Source organism: Mobula birostris, chromosome 9, assembly GCF_030028105.1.
Source record: "Mobula birostris isolate sMobBir1 chromosome 9, sMobBir1.hap1, whole genome shotgun sequence".
Classification (NCBI taxonomy): Eukaryota; Metazoa; Chordata; class Chondrichthyes; order Myliobatiformes; family Myliobatidae; genus Mobula; species Mobula birostris.
In genome coordinates, this window is record NC_092378.1 from 625312 (window position 1) to 645969 (window position 20658).

At 45.7% G+C, this 20658-nt stretch overlaps 1 protein-coding gene and 1 pseudogene across 1 annotated transcript in view; one reads left to right on the forward strand and one right to left on the reverse strand.

Moving 5' to 3' along the window:
- Positions 1–226: 226 nt before the first annotated feature.
- The window catches only part of LOC140203264 (uncharacterized), a 45220-nt pseudogene continuing 24788 nt past the window's right edge, over positions 227–20658 (reverse strand).
- tspan11 (tetraspanin 11) overlaps positions 18170–20658 on the forward strand; it is an 81536-nt gene continuing 79047 nt past the window's right edge. The window contains exon 1 of the mRNA XM_072269308.1: positions 18170–18247. The gene's annotated coding sequence lies outside the window, so the exon portion shown is untranslated. The remainder of the gene's footprint in view (positions 18248–20658) is intronic.

Sequence of the window (20658 nt, forward strand, 5' to 3'; positions counted from 1 at the left end):
CGGACCCAAATGCAAGACACAGACACTGAAGTACTAGGAACTGGACTGGACTAGGCTTAGGGACGGGACAGGACACAGACTAGGAGCTGGGACAGGAACACAGACTTGGACTAGGACTTTAGCTAGGAAAGCAGGACCAGGACAAGGAACTAGGAACTAGGAGACTGGGCTTGGACTCCGAGCCAGAGACTGGGCAAGGACCCAGAACCTGGGTCTTGACTCGGGCTCACACTCCGGAGCTAGGCGAAGACCTGATGTGGTCTTGGGAGACAGGAACCTTGGAGCCTTGGACGAGGACTGGATGCTCGGAGCCTTGGACGAGGACTAGATGCTTGGAGCCTTGGTCTTGAGAGACACAGGAACACAGGGACATGGAACACTGAGCCGGGACCCCTCCTTGGGAACAGGTCGTAGGGCCGGGACTCATACACAGAACACAGAGCCAGGACCCCTCCTTGGGAACAGAACGTGGGGCCGGGACTCATACACAGAATGCTGAACACGATGAGACAGTTCCCAACTCAAGGTAACAGAAAACGGCCGGACCTACCTAGTGATGGCAAGAACACAAAGAGACAGTTCCAAACAACGAAAGACAGTTCCTTATCAAGACACAGCAAAGCCCCGATCTTGCCCTGGCAGTTGAATCTGACGGGGTTACAAGCGAGGACACAGGCGAAGGTAGCAGGTGAGGCTTCAGAAGGAAGGGGAAGGGAAGGGGACAGTCCAGCCTCAGGGTAACAGCAAAGATGGCCTGGCTTACCCAACAGAGGCAAGGACAGGAAGGAACAGATCCAACCGCAGGGTAACAGCAAAGACAGCCTGACTCACACCATGGAGGTGAGGATGGGATACTGACGAGACGAACCAGCATCCACACTCGAACCCAGGGCCACTTATATTCCCAGCCCCAAGACGAGCATCAGGTGCCTATGATTAAGCCTAACTGAAACAAGGACAGCCGGAATGACCTGGAGTCCATGGACCAAACCGTGAACTGGAACGCGGACTTCACAGACCAAACCATGACACAATGTCCCTTTGGATCCCATGCCTCCTTACTTTCTCAATAAGCCTTGCATGGGATACCTTATCAAATACCTTGCTGAAATCCATATACCCTACATCTACTACTCTACCTCCATCAATGTGTTTCGTCACGTCCTCAGAAAATTCAATCAGGCTCGTAAGGCACGACCTGTCCTTGACAAAGACATGCTGACTATTCCTAATCATATTATGCCTCTCCAAATGTTCATAAATCCTGCCTCTCAGGATCTTCTCCATCAACTTACCAACCACTGAAGTAAGACTCACTGGTCTATAATTTCCTGGGCTATCTCTACTCCCTTTCTTGAATAATGGAACATCCACAACCCTCCAATCCTCCAGAACCTCCCCCATCCCCATTGATGATGCAAAGATCATCGCCAGAGGCTCAGCAATCTCCTCCCTCACCTCCCACAGTAGCCTGGGGTACATCTCATCTGATCCCGGTGACCTATCCAACTTGATGCTTTCCAAAAGCTCCAGCACATCCTTTTCCTTAATATCTACATGCTCAAGCTTTTCAGTCCACTGTAAGTCATCCCTACAATCACCAAGATCATTTCCTGTAGTGAATACTGAAGCAAAGTACTTATTAAGTAACTCTGCTATCTCCTCCAGTTCCATACACACTTTTTCACTTTCACACTTGATTGGTCCTATTCTCTCAAATTTTATCCTCTTGCTCTTCACATACTTGTAGAATGCCTTGGGGTTTTCCTTAATCCTGTCCGCCAAAGCCTTCTCATGGCGCCTTCTGGCTCTCCTAATTTCTTTCTTAAGCTCCTTCCTGCTAGCCTTATAATCTTCTAGATCTCTATCATTACCTAGTTTTTGAACCTTTCATAAGCTCTTCTTTTGTTCTTGAATAGATTTACAACAGCCTTTGTACACCACGGTTCCTGTATGCTACCATCCTTTCCCTGTCTCATTGGAATGTATCTACGCAGAACCCCACGCAAATATCTCTTGATCATTTGCCACATTTCTTCCATACATTTCCCTCAGAACATCTGTTCTCAATTTATGCTTCCAAGTTCCTGCTTGATAGCCTCATATTTCCCCTTACTCCAATTAAACGCTTTCCTAACTTGTCTGTTCCTATCCCTCTCCAATGCTATGGTAAAGGAGATAGAATTTTTTTTTTCTATGGTAAAGGAGATAGAATTGTGATCACTATCTCCAAAATGCTCTCCTACTGAGAGATCTGACACCTGACCAGGTTCATTTCCCAATACCAGATCAAGTACAGCCTCTCCTCTTATAGGCTTATCTACATATTGTGTCAAGAAACCTTCTTGAACACACCTAACAAACTCCACCCCATCTAAACCCCTCGCTCTAGGGACATGCCAATCGATATTTGAGAAGTTAAAATCTCCCACCACGACATCCTGTTATTATGACATCTTTCCAGAATCTGTCTCACTATCTGCTCCTCGATGTCCCTGTTTCTATTGGGTGGTCTATAGAAAACACCCAGTAGATTTATTGACCCCTTCCTGTTTCTAACTTCCACCCACAGTGAATCCCTCCATGATTTCCTCCTTTTCTGCAGCCATGACATTATCTCTGACGAACAGTGCCATGCCCCCACCTCTTTTGCCTCCCTCCATGTCCTTTCTGAAATATCTAAAGCCTGGCACTCGAAGTAACCATTCCTGCCCTTCAGCCATCCAAGTCTTTATAATGGCCAGAACATCATAGCTCCAGGTACTGATCCACGCTCTAAATTCATCTGCTTTGTTCATAAAACTCATTGCAATAAAATAGACACATCTCAAACCATTGGTCTGAGTGCATCCCTTCTCTATCACCTGCCTATCCTCCCTCTTGCATTGTCTCAAAGCTTTCTCTATTTGTGTGCCAAACTCCCCTTCCTCCATCTCTTCAGTTTGGTTCCCCCCAAACAGAATTTCTTTTCCCATTCCCCGAATCAGTCCAAGTTCTCCTGCAGAGTCAATGTTTCCTCAACATTACATGCCCCTCCACCTATCTTTGTATCATCCACAAACCTGGGCACTAAGCCACCAATTCCATCAACATATAAAAAAGTGGTTCCCTGCAGAACACCACTAAACATCAGCAGCCAATCTAAAAGGGCTCCCTCTAATTCCCACAGTTTGCCAATGCTCTATTCATGCTAGTGAGGTGAGGGCCTCCGTTGGTCAGAGCTGACCATGGATATTGCATCCTAGCTGTCTAGATATGCAAGCCTGGGCAGTACGATATGGAGAGCAAGCTGTTACCCATGTAGCAAGCTCCCCCTCTCCACACATCTGATGAACCCAAAGGAACGGCAGAGACCAATACAGTTTAGTACCAACAGCATCGAAGAAGTTGCCGATCAGCATAGAACTCCATGTAGGACTGCCTTAGGGACTCCAATTCTGGATTTTTCCCTCGGGGGTTTACTTCTGAAGCCTTCTCCATGACTGGGTTTGACATGCTCTGTGACATGCATGGCAGCAGAGGTTTGAGATCAGGGTTTTTCCCTTCTCTTACCATAAGCGAGGGAAAATCTGCAGATGCCTGAAATCCAAGCACCACATACAAAAAATGCTGGAGAAACTCAGTAGGCCAGGCAGCCTCTATGGAAAAGTTCAGGCCACTCCCTTCAGCTCCCATGACCATCATGACATTGCCCTTTTGACATACCTTTTCTATCTCCCATTGTAATTTGTAACCCATATCCTCATCTCTGTTTGCGGGCCTGAATGCAATTCCCATCAGGATCTTTTTACCCTTGCAATTTTGTAACTCTACCCACAAGGATTTTAATCTTCTGACCCTATGTCACCTCTTTCTAAGGAACTGATTTAATTTTTACCAACAGAGCTGTGCTACCCCCTCTGCCCACCAGCCAGTCCTTTCAATACAATATGTATCCTTGGATGTTAAGCTCTCAATTATAATCTTCTTTCAGCCACAATTCAGTGAAGCCCACAACATCATACCTGCCAATCTCTAACTCCACTACAAGATCATCTACCTTGTTCCATATACTGCATGCATTCAAGTACAATATCTTCAGTCTTATATTCACCTTCTCAATTTTCTCCCCTATTACACTGCAACTCATCCCACTGAATGTGATTCTGCCCTATAATCTGCCTGTCCTTCTTCAGTCTCACCACACACTGCCTTTGCTTGCATACCAACTGCTCCCACTATCACTCTGGTTCCCATGCCCCTGCCAAATTAGCTTAAACCCTCCTCAACTATTCTAGCAAACCTGCGCACAAGGATATTTGTCCCCCTCAGGTTCAGGAGTAACCTATCCCTTCTGTACAGGTCATACCTTCCCTAGGAGAACATTGAACACAGAAAATCTACAGCACATTACAGGCTCTTTGGCCCACAATGTTGTGCCGACCATGTAACCTACTCTAGAAACTGCCTAGAATTTCCCTACCACATAGCCCTCTATTTCTAAGCTCCATGTACCTATCTAAGAGACTCTTAAAAGACCCTAGTGTATCCACTTCCACCACTGCCGCCGGTGGTGCATTATATGCACCCACCACTCTCCGTGTGAAAAACTCACCCCTGACATCTGCTCGGTATCTATTTCCAAGAACCTTAAAACTATGTCCCCTTGTATTAGTCATTTCAGCCCTGGGAAAAAGCCTCTGACTATCCACACGATCAATGCCTCTCATCATCTTATACACCTCAATCAGATCACCTCTCATCCTCCGTCTCTCCAAGGAGAAAAGGCCAAGTTCACTCAACCTATTCTCATAAGGCATGTTCTCCAATCCAGGCAACATCCTTGTAAATCTCCTCTGCTCCCTTTCTATAGTTTCCACATCCTTCCTGTAGTGAGGCGACCAGAACTGAACACAGTACTCCAAGTGGGGTCTTACTAAAAACATATATAGATGTAACATTATGTCACGACTTTTGAACTCAATGCCATGGGGACAAAATAGGTTGTTGGACAAATGCGAGGGGTCATTGACAGTGCTAAGGGCCCTGCGTACGCAGCACTCCTGGTAAACATCTCTGATGGATGGAGAGTTTCAATGTGAATCTGAATCAGGTTTATTATCTCTGACATATGTCATGAAATTCGTTGTTTTTGACAGCAGTACAGTGTACTGTTCTGCATTTCACTGCATGTTGTGATGTACATGAGACAAATAAAGCCAATCATTACATTTATATTTCCTTTACCTTTAAGCCACACACTTAGCTCTGATCCTATTAACCCTGTGCCAATTTGTTCACGGCTCAGGGAACAACCCAGACATTGTTACTGTTTTAGTTCTGCTTTTTAATTCAGTCCCTATCTGTTCATATTCCTCATCACAGTCTCTTCCTTCATTCTTCCCACATCATTAATACTGGCATGGACCACAATAACTGGATCTCTTCCCTTTGAATCCAAGTTCCTCTGCAGGTCAGATGAGATGCCCGAACGTGGGCACCAGGCAGACAACACAGTCTTTGTGATTCTGAATCTGTGTGCTGGAGGATTTTCTCCTGACTATACTGTTCCCAATTACAACTGCATTTCTCTTCTCTCCCCCTCTTGAATAGCTTCCTAAACCATGGTGCCACAGTAACGATATTCATCTATAGCCTCCACTCCCATCCACCCACACAAGGTGCAAGAACCTCAAGGTCCTTGGACAAATTCAAAGGCTGAGGCTCCTCCAGCACCACCTCTTGGGTCCTCCTACCTGCCTCACTCACAGTCACATCTACTTGTTCCTGCCCACAGAACTGTGATGGTAGGACAATGGCTGATGCCACACTTACTATGATTCGCAACATTCTGACAGCTTTCTGTCTGAGTAGGACTTGCTTCATGTTAAATCTACAAAGTCATCTTTTGCCAATTCAGCACCATCAGTGAGAAATATATACTTTCTGTTCACTTCCCTGTGCTCTAATATCTGATATTAAAACAGAAAACATTGTAAATCCTCAGCAGACTGGAGAGATAAACAATATTAATGGTTCAGGTTAACAAACCTTCATCAGAAAATTTTACTGGTTCAGTACTTACATCATTTTCTGCTTTTACTTCAGATTTTCAGCAGCAAAGACTTGTAAATTTCTGTGTGCAGGGTGGAAACCATTGTGACTGGTTGCATCGCCCTCCGGTATGGAGGCTCCAGTGCACAGGATCACAAGAGGCTGCAGAGGATTGGACTCAGTCAGCTCCTTCACAGGCACCAGCCTCCCCACCATTGAGAACATTTTCAAAAAGCAATGCTCAAAAAGATGGCATCCACCACGAGGAACCCTCACCACCTGGGATATGCCCTAGAAACATAGAAAACCCTACAGCATAAAACAGGCCCTTCAGCCCACAATGCTGTGCCAAACACGTACTTACTTTAGAAATTATCTCGGGTTACCCATAGCAACTCTATTTTTCTAAGCTCCATGTACCTATCCAGGAGTCTCTTAAAGACCCTATCGGATCCGCCTCCACCACAGTTGCTGGCAGCCCATTCCACGCATTCACCACTCTCTGCGTAAAAAACTTACCCCAGACATCTCTTCTGTACCTGCTTCCAAGCACCTTAAAACTGTGCCCTCTTGTGTTAGCTATTTCAGCCCTGGGAAAAAGCCTCTGACTATCCACATGATCAATACCTCTCATCATCTTATACACCTCTATCAGGTCACCTCTCATCCTCTGTTGTTCCAAGGAGAAAAGGCCAAGTTCATTCAACCTATTCTCATAAGGCATGCTCCCCAATTCAGGCAACATCCTTGTAAATGTATATGGACATATGGTCGATGTTTAGAGATCTCTTGCAGGATCTCAAGCAAAAAGTACCAAATACTAGTCTTAAGGTGTTATAATTAAATGCACGCAGCATAAGCAATAAGGTGGATGATCTTGTCGTACAGTTACAGATCGGCAGGTGTGATATTGTGGCCATCACAGAGCCCTGGCTAAAGGATGCATGTCTCTGGGAGCTGAACGTCCAAGGATACATGGTGTATCGGAAGGATACAAAGGTAGGCAGAGGGGGAGGCGTGGCTTTATTGGTAAGAAATGATATTAAATCATTAGAAAGACGTGATATAGGATCGGAAGGTGCAAAATCTTTACGGGTTGAGCTAAGAAATTGCAAGGGTAAAAAAGACCCTGATGGCAGTTATTTATAGGCCTCCAAACAGCTGCAGGGATGTGGACTACAAATTACAACAGGAACTAGGAAAGGCTTGTCAGAAGGTCATTGTTATGATAATTGTGGGGAATTTTAACATGCGAGTGGATTGTGAAATCAGGTCGGCACTGGATCTCAAGAGAGAGAATTTGTAGAATGTCTGCGAGATGGCTTTTTAGAACAGCTTGTTGTTGAGCCCACTAGGGAATCGGCTGTACTGGATTGGGTATTGTGTAATGAACCAATGGTGATTAGAGAGATTGAGGTGAAGGAACCCTTAGGAGGCAGTGATCATAACATGATTGAGTTCACTGTGAAATTTGAAAAGGAGAAGCCGAAATCTGATGTGTCAGTATTTTAGTGGAGTAAAAGAAATTACAGTGGCATGAGAGAGGAACTGGCCAAAGATGACTGGAAAGGGACACTAGCGGGAAAGACGGCAGAGCAGCAGTGGCTGGAGTTTATGCGAGAAGTGAGGAAGGTGCAAGATAGGTATATTCCAAAAAAGAAGAAATTTTCGAATGGAAAAAGGATGCAACCATGGTTAACAAGAGAGGTCAAAGCCAAAGTTAAAGCAAAGGACAGGGCATACAAGGAAGCACAAATTAGTGGGAAGGCAGAGGATTGGAAAGTTTTTAAAACCTTACAAAAGGAAACCAAGAAGGTCATTAAGAGGGAAAAGATTAACTATGAAAGGAAGCTAGCAAGTAATATCAAAGAGGATACTAAAAGCTTTTTCAAGTATATAAAGAGTAAAAGACAGGTGAGAGTAGATATAGAACAGATAGAAAATGAAGCTGGAGAAATTGTAATGCGAGATAAGGAGATGGCAGAGGAACTGAACGAGTATTTTGCATCAGTCTTCACTGAGGAAGACATCAGCAGTATACCGGACACTCAAGGGTGGCAGGGAAGAGAAGTGTCACAATTACGACAGAGAAAGTACTCAGGAAGCTGAATAGTCTAAGGGTAAATAAATATCCCAGACCAGATGGAATGCACCCTCGTGTTCTGAAGGAAGTAGCTGTGGAGATTGCGGAGGCATTAGCGATGATCTTTCAAAAGTCGATAGATTCTGGCATGGTTCCGGAGGACTGGAAGATCGCAAATGTCACTCCGCTATTTAAGGGGGCAAGGAAGCAAAAAGGAAATTATAGACCTGTTAGCTTGACATCGGTGGTTGGGAAGTTGTTGGAGTCGATTGTCAAGGATGAGGTTACAGAGTACCTGGAGGCATATGACAAGATAGGCAGAACTCAGCATGGATTCCTTAAAGGAAAATCCTGCCTGACAAACCTATTACAATTTTTTGAGGAAATTACCAGTATGCTAGACAAGGGAGACGCAGTAGATGTTGTATATTTTGATCTTCAGAAAGTTTTTGACAAGGTGCCACACATGAGGCTACTTAACAAGATAAGAGCCTATAGAATTACGGGAAAGTTACAGAAGTGGATAGAGCGTTGGCTGATTGGTAGGAAACAGAGAGTGGGAATAAAGGGATCCTATTCTGGTTGGCTGCCGGTTACCAGTGGTGTTCCACAGGGGTCCATGTTGGGGCCGCTTCTTTTTTACATTGTACATCAAAGATTTGGATTATGGAATAGATGGCTTTGTGGCTAAGTTTGCTGACAATACGAAGGTAGGTGGAGGGACCGATAGTGCTGAGGAAACGGAGAGTCTGCAGAGAGACTTGGATAGATTGGAAGAATGGGCAAAAAAGTGGCAAATGAAGTACAATGTTGGAAAGTGTATGGTTATGCACTTTGGCAGAAATAATAAGCAGGCAGACTATTATTTAAATGGGGAAAGAACTCAAAGTTCGGAGATGCAACGGGACTTGAGAGTCCTCGTACAGGATACCCTTAAGGTTAACCTCCAGGTTGAGTCGGTAGTGAAGAAGGCGAATGCAATGTTGGCATTCATTTCTAGAGGAATAGAGTATAGGAGCAGGGATGTGATGTTGAGGCTCTATAAGGTGCTGGTGAGACCTCACTTGGAGTACTGTGGGCAGTTTTGGTCTCCTTATTTAAGAAAGGATGTGCTGACGTTGGAGAGGGTACAGAGAAGATTCACTAGAATGATTCCGGGAATGAGAGGGTTAACATGTGAGGAACGTTTGTCCGCTCTTGGACTGTATTCCTTGGAGTTTAGAAGAATGAGGGGAGACCTCATAGAAACATTTCGAATGTTGAAAGGCATGGACAGAGTGGATGTGGCAAAGTTGTTTCCAATGATGGGGGAGTCTAGTACGAGAGGGCATGACTTAAGGATTGAAGGGCGCCCATTCAGAACAGAAATGCGAAGAAATTTGTTTAGTCAGAGGGTGGTGAATCTATGGAATTTATTGTCACGGGCAGCAGTGGAGGCCAAGTCATTGGGTGTATTTAAGGCAGAGATTGATAGGTATCTGAGTAGCCAGGGCATCAAAGGTTATGGTGAGAAGGCAGGGGAGTGGGACTAAATGGGAGAATGGATCAGCTCATGATAAAATGGTGGAGCAGACTCGATGGGCGACTTCTACTCCTTTATCTTATGGTCTTAAACAGCATATATTAAAGGGTTGTTATCATGGGTGACTTTAACTTCCCTAATATTGATTGGCACTTGATTAGTTCCAAAGGTTTAGATGGGGCAGAGTTTGTTAAGTGTGTCCAGGACGGATTCCTGTCACAGTTTGCGGACAGGCCGACCAGGAGGAATGCCATCCTAGATCTAGTACTAGGTAATGAACCGGGTCAGGTCACAGATCTCTCAGTGGGTAAGCATCTGGGGGGCAGTGACCACCACTCCCTGGCCTTTAGCATTATCATGGAAAAGGATAGAATCAGAGAGGACAGGAAAATTTTTAATTGGGGAAAGGCAAATTATGAGGCTATAAGGCTAGAACTTGCGGGTGTGAATTGGGATGATGTTTTTGCAGGGAAATGTACTATGGACATGTGGTCGATGTTTAGAGATCTCTTGCGGGATGTAAGGGATAAATTTGTCCTGGTGAGGAAGATAAAGAATGGTAGGGTGAAGGAACCATGGGTAACAAGTGAGGTGGAGAATCTAGTCAGGTGGAAGAAGGCAGCATACATAAGGTTTAGGAAGCAAGGATCAGATAGGTCTATTGAGGAATATAGGGAAGCAAGAAAGGAGCTTAAGAAGGGGCTGAGAAAAGCAAGAAGGGGGCATGAGAAGGCCTTGGCGAGTAGGGTAAAGGAAAACCCCAAGGCATTCTTCAATTATGTGAAGAAAAAAAGGATGACAGGAGTGAAGGTAGGACCGATTAGAGATAAGGGTGTGAAGATGTGCCTGGAGGCTGTGGAAGTGAGCGAGGTCCTCAATGAATACTTCTCTTCGGTATTCACCAATGAGAGGGAACTTGATGATGGTGAGGGCAATATGAGTGAGGTTGATGTTCTGGAACATGTTGATATTAAGGGAGAGGAGGTGTTGGAGTTGTTAAAATACATTAGGACAGCTAAGTCCCCGGGGCCTGACGGAATATTCCCCAGTCTGCTCCATGAGGCGAGGGAAGAGATTGCTGAGCCTCTGGCTAGGATCTTTATGTCCTCGTTGTCCACGGGAATGTTACTGGAGGATTGGAGAGAGGCGAATGTTGTCCCCTCGTTCAAAAAGGTAGAAGGGATAGTCTGGGTAATTATAGACCAGTGAGCCTTACGTCTGTGCTGTGAAAGCTGTTGGAAAAGATTCTTAGAGATAGGATCTCTGGGCATTTAGAGAATCATGGTCTGATCAGGGACAGTCAGCATGGCTTTGTGAAGGGCAGATCGTGTCTAGCAAGCCTGATAAGAGTTCTTTGAGGAGGTGACCAGGCATATAGATGAGGGTAGTGCAGTGGATGTGATTTATATGGATTTTAGTAAGGCATTTGACAAGGTTCCACACGGTAGGCTTATTCAGGAAGTCAGAAGGCATGGGATCCAGGGAAGTTTGGCCAGGTGGATTCAGAATTAGCTTGCCTGCAGAAGGCAGAGGGTCGTGGTGGAGGGAGTACATTCAGATTGGAGGATTGTGACTAGTGGTGTCCCACAAGGATCTGTTCTGGGACCTCGACTTTTCGTGATTTTTATTAACGACCTGGATCTAGGGGTAGAAGGGTGGGTTGGCAAGTTTGCAGACGACACAAAGGTTGGTGGTGTTGTAGATAGTGTAGAAGATTGTCAAAGATTGCAGAGAGACATTGATGGGATGCAGAAGTGGGCTGAGAAGTGGCAGATGGAGTTCAACCCGGAAAAGTGTGAGGTGGTACACTTTGGAAGGACAAACTCCAAGGCAGAGTGCAAAGTAAATGGCAGGATACTTGGTAGTGTGGAGGAGCAGGGGGATCAGGGGGTACATGTCCACAGATCCCTGAAAGTTGCCTCACAGGTGGATAGGGTAGTTAAGAATGTTTATGAGCTATTAGCTTTCATAAGTCGAGGGATATAGTTTAAGAGTCATGATGTAATGATGCAGCTCTATAAAACTCTGGTTAGGCCACACTTGGAGTACTGTGTCCAGTTCTGGTCGCCTCACTGTAGGAAGGATGTGGAAGCATTGGAAAGGGTACAGAGGAGATTTACCAGGGTGCTGCCTGATCAGAGATTAGGGGAGCTAGGGCTTTACTCTTTGGAGAGAAGGAGGATGAGAGGAGACATGATAGAGGTGTACAAGATAATAAGAGGAATAGATAGAGTGGATAGCCAGTGCCTCTTCCCCAGGGCACCACTGCTCAATACAAGAGGACATGGCTTTAAGCTAAGGGGTGGGAAGTTTAAGGGGGATATTAGAGGAAGGCTTTTTACTCAGAGAGTGGTTGGTGCATGGAATGCAATGCCTGAGTCAGTGGTGGAGTCAGGTATACTAGTGAAGTTTAAGAGACTACTGGACAGGTATATGGAGGAATTTAAGTTGGGGGCTTATATGGGAGGCAGGGTTTGAGGGTCGGCAGAACATTGTGGGCCGAAGGGCCTGTACTGTGCTGTACTATTCTATGTTCTATGTAAATCTTCTCTGCACCCTTTCTATAGTTTCCACATTGTTCCTGTAGTGAGGTGACCGGAACTGAGCACAGTATTCTCAGTGGGGTCTGACCAGGGTCCTATATAGCTGTAACATTACCTTTCGGCTTTTCAAATCAATCCCACAGTTGATGAAGGCCAATGCACCGTGTGCCTTCTTAACCACAGAGACAACCTGTGCAGCAGCTTTGAGTGTCCTATGGACTCAGACCCCAAGATCCCTCTGATCCTCCACACTGCCAAGAGTCTTACCATTAATACTATATTCTGCCATCATATTTGACCTACCAAAATGACCCACCTCACACTTATCTGGTTTGAACTCCATCTGCCACTTCTCAGCCCAGTTTTGCATCCTATCAATGTCCCACTGTAACCTCTGACAGCCTTCCACACCATCCAGAACACCCCCCAACCTTCGTGTCATCACCAAATTTACTAACCCATCCCTCCACTTCCTCATCCAGGTCATTTATAAAAATCATGAAGAGAAGTGGTCCCAAAATAGATCCCTGAGGCACACCTCCATGAGTCAATGACCTCCATGCAGAATATGACCCATCTACAACCATTATTCTCATGCCCTCTTCTCATTATTACAATCATGGAGGAGGTACAGGAGCCTCACACTTAGACTTTGGTGAGTCTTGGTGTGAGTCTTTCACACTTAACAATTTAGGCTTAGCCTCGTCCCCACTGCCATCAGCTGGTTCATGAACACTCCCTCACTATTCCTATATTGTAACTGATCATGTCTGCACTGCTACCACGTAACAACAGATTTTACAACATATATCGGTGACAATAAACCCAATACTAATTCTAGATCATCCGTGAAAGAAAATTTACTGGACCTTATCTTGGAGAATGTAGCTCATCAAATGGAATGGAAAAACATTATGGATATGGTGACCGTGACTCCATATATTTTAAAATTGTTGCTGGAAAAAATAGGATAGACCTGGTATATTATCGTTATCATTGAAGAAGACCAATTTCATTAAAACCAGATAGGACCTTGCTAAGGTAGTTGAGGCACATCAACCTGCAGGTAAGTCCACATCTGCATGGTGGGAAGCATTCAGTGGAGTTCAGGCTAACATGTTCCTGTAAGGGTGAAGGCCAGGGTGACTAGTACAGGGAATTCTGTTAATATTGAGGGATATTGAGGTTCAGATAAAGTTAAAAAGAGGGTAGGGTAATTAAAATATATGGAGGCCTGTCAAAAAGTATAAAACATTGGTAAACACATAAGAATGAAATTATGAGGGCCGAAAGGACTCAGTAAATATCACTGATGTGTAGGATTGAGCTAAATCTGAAGGCATTTTACAAGTATATTGAGGGCTAAAAAAATCAGGGAAAGAGTAGGGTCTATTAGGGACAACAGAGGCAATCTGTGAATGTAGGTTTTAAAGAAGTCCTAAATGAACATGATATTCACAAAGGAATTGGGGAATTTAGCAAAAGGAAAAGTAAAATTTTGATGAGTTTCTGTAAATAAACAGCTCCATTTCTATCTTTGATATCTCTTTTTTTCCTTTTCAAGGTTCTTTTGAAGACCCTGACCTGGAGTTCCACTCTGGACTTCAGTTCTTTGCGGGAATGGGACCTGCTGTCAGGGCCTCACGACTTTTTGATATCCCAAGGACACAGCCTGGAAGTCCAGCGTGCCTTCAGGGTTCCAGATTTTCATGGCTCTGGAGATGTGCTGATTCTAGGTGTCCCTGACTGAAGCATCGTGGGAGAACACGAAACAGCGGGAAAAGCTGCTGTGGGTTGTGTGTCCAAAGGGCTGCGCCTTTCTGAGGCCGACTCTCAGGACTCAGAGCTCGGAAACAGCGACGCAAAAGACTTGTAACATGATAAATCAGCAAGTTGTTTGTTATGTCTCCCCTCTTGCTATGAAATAGGGACACCTCTTTTTCTCTTATTAGGGAGAGAGAGAGCCTGTGGTATGTCGAGTTACCGGGTGAATGAGTAGTCTTTGGGGTACTGCAGGTCTGTGTCTTTATTGCTGCTTGCTGCACACTTGAGTGCTCGGTGGAGGACGCCGATGCTTTTTGCTGGCGGGGGTGGAGGGTGTTCATTGCCTTGCTACTGCTTGTGTGTGGGAGGGAGAAGCTGGAGGGGGCACTTTGGGGTTCTAGCGTTTAAATGTCATTCATTCTTTGGGGCCATCTCTCTGTTTTTGTGGATGTTTGTGAAGAAAAAGAATTTCAGGACTTATATTGTATATATTTCTCTGACATTAAATGTACCCATTGAAACCCATTGAAAATAAAGAGGAGGTACTCAATAAGGCAAGCTTACAGGTGGATAAATCCTCAGTGTTAGATGAGGTTTACCCCAGGCTGCGATGGGAGCCAAGGCTCTGGCTGTGATTTTTAACTCTTTACTACTAAGTGACTGGAGGATGGAAAATGTGATCGCTCCTTTTAAGAAGGGTAGCAGGAAAAAGTCTAGTAAGTTCCAGATCTGTCTGTGTGTCTAACATCAGTGGTAAGGAGGCTATTGGACAAAAATTCTGAGAGACAGAATAAATGATCACTTGGAAATGGATGGACCAATAGACCGTGTGGCTTCATCAAGGGCAGGTCAGGCTGATCTGAATGAGGGAACAAAGTATATTTGTGAGGAAAGTTAAGTGGTCCTTAGCAAGGCCTTTGTTAAGGCTGGACATAGGAGACTCATCCAAAAGGATTAGGACCCAAGGGATCCAAGGCAAATTGGCTACTTGGATCGAAACAGACACAAAATGCTGGAGGAACTCAGCAGGCCAGGCAGCATTTATGAAAAAAGTACAGTCGACGTTTCGGGCTGAAACCTGTTAACAGGACTGGAGAAAAATGAAACTTGGAGGGAAAGGGATGAAGTAAAGAGCTAGGAAGTTGATTGGAAAAACAGACAGAAGGCCATGGAAGAAAGAAAAATGGGGGGGGTGGGGAGAGGGAGGCAATGGGCATGCAAGGAGATAACATGAGAGAGGGACAAGGGGATGGGAATAGTGAGGGGGGGAGGTATTACTGGAAGTTTGAGAAATTGACGTTCATGTCATCAGGTTAGAGGCTACCCAAATGGAATACAATGTGGTGCCCCCCCCCCAACTTTTTCTTTCTTCCATGGCCTTCTGTCTCTTTCTCCAATCAACTTCCTAGCTGTTTGCTTCATCCCTCCCCTCCAAGTTTCACCTATCGCTTGGCATTTCTCTTTCCCCTCCCCCTACCTTTCAAATCTACCCAACAGCTTTTTCTCTCCTCTCCTGCCAAAGGGTTTCAGCCCAAAACCTCGATTGTACTTTTTTCCATAGTTGCTCCCTGGCCTGCTGAGTTCCTCCAGCACTTTGTGTGTGTTGCTTAGTCTTCCAGCATCTGCAGATTTTCTCTTGTTTAAACTTGGATTGAAAATTGGCTTGGTGAAGGGAAACTGATGCTGATGGTAGAGAGTTACCTCTCACAAGTGATGATGTGACCTGGCAGGTGAGGAAAAAAAAAAGGATGAAAGGGGAACGACAATGGGGAATGGAAAAATGAGGGAGGGGAGAGGGTGGAGAAATCAATATTCATGCAATTGGATTGGAGGCTCCCTAGACAGAACATGAGGTGTTGCTACTCCACCCTGAGTTTGGCCTCATTGTGTCACATTTTTCAAGGTCCCCCTCACTGGTGAACACTGGACCAAAGTATTAATTAAGGAGTTTCTTTACCTCCTCCGACTCCAGGCATGTTTCCTCTTTATCTCTAAATGGTTCTACCCTCACCCCAGTCATCCTCCTGTTCTACGCATACATGTAGAAAGCCTTAGGGTTTACCTTAATTTTACTCAGCAAGGCCTTTTCGTGCCCTCTTCTGGCTCTCCTAAGTCCCTTCCTAAGCTCCATTCTGGCTGCACCTCAGTACTCAAGAGCCCTGCTTGATCTATGCTTCTTTCTTCCTCTAAATTAGATGTTCCACCTCTTATCAACCATGGTTCCTTTACCGTCTTTTCCCTGTCATACTTTCTCATTTAAAGTCAAGTTTATTGTCATTTAACTATATAAACATCTATAACCATAAGACCTAAACACATAGGAGCAGAAATCTGGCCCATCAAGTCTGCTCCATCATTCATTCACATCTGATCCTTTTCTCCCCTCCTCAACCCGGCCTTCTCCCCATGACCTTTGATGCCATGTCCAATCAAGAACCCTTCAATACCTTAAAGACACCAAACGACCTGACTCCACAGATGCCTGTGGTAATAAGTTCCACAAATTCACCATCCTCTGGCCAAAGAAATTTCTTCGCATCTGTTTTAAATGGGTGCCCCTCTATCCTGAAGTTGTGCCCTCTTGTCCTAGACTCTCCCACCATGGGAAACATCCTTCCACATCTACTCCATCTAGGCCTTTCAACATTCAAAAGGATTCAATGAGATCCCCCCGCCATCCTTCTAAATACAGTACCAGAGAGTACAGACCCAGAGCCATCAAACATTCCTCGTATGATAACCCTTTCATTCCTGGAATCATCCTTTGTGAACGTATATAATGTATATAGAAATGAGACGTTTCTCTGAACCAGGGTGTAAAGCACAGCATTAGTCCCATCTCCAGCCGTCTCGACTCCGTCTTGCCACTGGATCCAGATGGGAATTGGGAAGAGAGAGTGAGGCTGACACTGCGCAACTCTCCCTCACTTAAATCCAAATCACGCGCTAGTCTCGACACCATCATAATGGTGTTGAGGTCCTCATCGATGTCGACGATGGACGGACACACACGAAAACTTATGAAGGTAAGGATAAAATCTACAGATGAATCACATGTAAGTGACAAACTAAAGTGCATTAATATTGAATATTGTAAGGTACGGAAAAGATTAACCAGTTACACTTTGTATATGATGCGGCTTGAAGATCAGAAACCTAATAGCCAGGGGGAAGAGACTGTTGATCATCCTGACCATTGCTGTATTTATGCATCATAGTCTCCTGCCTGATGGTAGAGAATCCAAGAGGATGCTGGATGGATGGCTGGCTGGGATCCTTAATAATACTAAGGCCCCTGCGTACACAGCCCCCATGATAATTGACCCCAATGGATGGTAGGGAGACCCCTATGATCCTCTCAGCTGTTCACATCATCCTTTGTAGGGACTTCTGGTCCAATGCTCGACTGCTCCCATACAACTTGTCAGGATGCTCTCAGTGGTGCTCCTGTAAAACACAGTTAAGATGGGGAGGGAGAGCCTTGCTTGCCTCAGTCTTCTTAGGCTGTGCCTTCTTGTTCAGGGAGGTGGCATTAAGGGGCCAGGTGAGGTCATCCGTGATGTGAGCTCCCAGGAATTGGTTCATCATTGTCTCTAGTCAGCATACAACCAACACACCACAGCCTGCAAGTGTCAACATATATTCCAGCACAAACACAGCTTGCCCACCATACTTGGCAGAACAACACAGAACACAACAAGTGGCAAAGCAACAAGAAAGCAAACCCCATTCCCCTGCCCACCCATGCAACTCAATCTTCTATGTTCATCCGAATTTATGAACAATTACACATGGGCCTGATCACTTTTCCCCATCGTATCTGCCGACGAAAACCTCTCCCTTAAAATGTTAATGATAGAATTAACGAAATATTAACAACCAATTATAAAGTAGGCCTTTGGGAGGCAGAGATTTATATCTGAGACGAGCAGAGATCAGCGAACACGGAGCTAAGGTGATACTGTATGAGATTTATTAACGTCTCTAGTGGACTGTGGGTTGGGCGACACCAGGTTACGCGTTTAGCACCGCGACCGTACTGGTTGGTGAAAGCAGCCGCACTGCACACTCCCCATTCCCCGGGACGGGATGCTGCCGAGAGGTGAGCGCTCCGCAATCGGTGGGCGAATGTTCGGGAGGGGCGGCGTTTCACACCCCACTCCTCATCTACGTCTGCCCACACTCCCTAAATTCCCACATCTTCCCCTCCCCACCCGACCCCAACTCACCTCAGGCAGAGCTCCCGCCTTCAGGCCGGAAAACGGGAGCAGCGGCGGAGAGACAGGCCAGCTGGCCGGCGGGGTAAGGGAGAGGGAGAGGGAGAGGGGAGGGGTGGGGAGGGAGAGGGGTGGGGTGGGGAGGGGAGGCGAGGCGCGACCGCGGGGAAGATGTTTCGCTCTGCGGACCGCGCCCGATCTGCGGCAACATCTCAGCCAAAGCAGCGTTTAATCCTTCCCCCTCCCCTCCCACCCCTTCTCCGAAACCCCCTCTGCCCCTTTTCCCCCTCTTACTCACCCCAACCTCTCTCTCCAGCACAACCACTGTGCGAAGCCGGGTACTAAGGCAACGAACGGACCAAGTGCGAAAAGTACTTGATTCGTTGTAGATGAGGATGCAGTGATTTCCATGCGGTCAGTGTTGCTGCTGTAAAATGTGGAGTTTAGGAATGCTTTCGGCAAGGTGCTGCATGCCAGGCTGAAAAACTCCATCGCATGGAAGGGAAAGTAGACCCAATGCAGTGACCGGAAGCAAAGGGCAATGGTGGATAGATTTTTCTGGACAGAACATTATTGCCTCTGAGGTTCAGCCACGCTCAATACTTGGCTCCTGGACTTGTGCTCTACATATTAATACATGGCTGTTGTGTCTTCTTCATGCCAGATGTTGGAGTCCTGGGAGATCCAGAGTCTCCCGGTGAACTACATAGGCGTGAAGTGCCATCCGGCTGCAGCTCCTTGAAGATCGTGTTAGGGATCTGGAGCAGCAGCTGGACAGGAGAGAGAGAGGATAATTGATCAGAGTTACAGGGAAGTAGTCACCCCGAAGTTGCAGGAGCAGAGTAGCTGGGTGACTGTCAGGAGAATTGGAAATGTGAATAGACAGTTAGTGCAGAGCACCCCTGTGGCCATTCCCCTCAATAATGAGTATACTGTTTTGGATACTGTTGTGGGAGATGACCTCCCATGGGAATGCTATGGAGACCGGGGTACTGGCACTGAGCATGAGCCCATGGTGTAGAAGGGAAGGAGGGAGTAGAGGGGAGCAGTAGTGATTTGGGACTCGATACAGATGGAGATTCTGTAGATGTGAATGGGACAACAGGGTGGTATGTTGCCTCCCAGGTGCCAGGATCAGAAATGTCTCAGATCATGTCTACAGCATTTTGGAGGGGGTGGGGAAGGGGGAGCAGCCAGATGTTTTGGTACATATTGGTACTGATGACATGGGAAGGAAAAGCAATGAGGTCCTGAAGAGAGAATTTAGAGAGCTAGGCAGAAAGTTGAGAGCAGGACCTTCAGGATAGTAATTTCTGGATTGCTGCCTGTGCCATGTGCTAGTGAGGGTAGAAACAGGATGATTTGGCAGGTAAGTGCCTGGCTGAGGAGCTAGTGCAGGAGGCAGGGCTTCAGGTTGTTGGATCATCGGGATCTCTTCTGGGGGAGGTATGACCTGTTCAAGCGACGCGTTGCACTTGAAGCCGAGGAGGACCAATATTCTTGCGGGCAGATTTGTTAAAGTTGTTGGGGAGGGTTTAAATTAATTTGCAGGGGGGTGAAAACCAGAGTGATGGGACTCAGGAGAGGACGGATGGTAAAAAAGCGAAGACACTATACAGTCACTCTGTTAGGAAGAGCAGGCAAATGATCAGACAAAATTGCAGCCAGCAGGATGCGTATCAGTGCATTAGGAATGCAGAATCAAAAGTGGTAGCAAATACAGTACTTAAAGTGTTGTATCTCAATGCACGGAGTTCGAGAAATAAGGTGGATGATCTTGTTGCACTATTACAGATTGCCAGGTATGATGTTGTGGCCATCACTGAATGGTGGCTGAAAGATGGTTGTTGTTAAGAGCTGAATGTCCAAGGTTACACATTGTATCAGAGGGATAGGAAGGTAGGCAGATGGATGGTGTGGCTCTGCTGGTGGAGAATGGCATTAAATCATTAGAAAGATGTGACATAGGATCAGAAGATGTTGAATCCCTGTGGATTGAGTTAAGAAACTGTAAGGGTAAAAGGACCCTGATGGCAGTTATATACAGGCCTCACAACAGTAGCTGGAATGTGAACCACAGATTTAAATGGGAAAGAGAAAAGACTTGTCAAAAGGGTAATGTTATGATCGTCATGGGAGATTTTAACATGTAGGTGGATTGGGAAAATCAGTTTGGTAATGGATCTCAAGAGACTGAGTCTCTTGAGATAGCTTTCAGGGAAGTTTGTCATTGAGCCTATTAGGGCATCAGCTATACTGGATTGGGTGTTATGTAATGAACTGGAGGCGATTAGGGAGCTTAAGGTAAAGGAACCCTTAGGAGACAGTGATCACAATATAAGACCATAAGACAAAGGAGCAGAAGTCAGCCATTCGGCCCATCGAGTCTGCTCCGCCATTTTAACATGAGCTGATCCACTCTCCCATTTAGTCCCACTCCCCTGCCTTCTCACCATAACCTTTGATGTCCTGGCTACTCAGATACCTATCAATCTC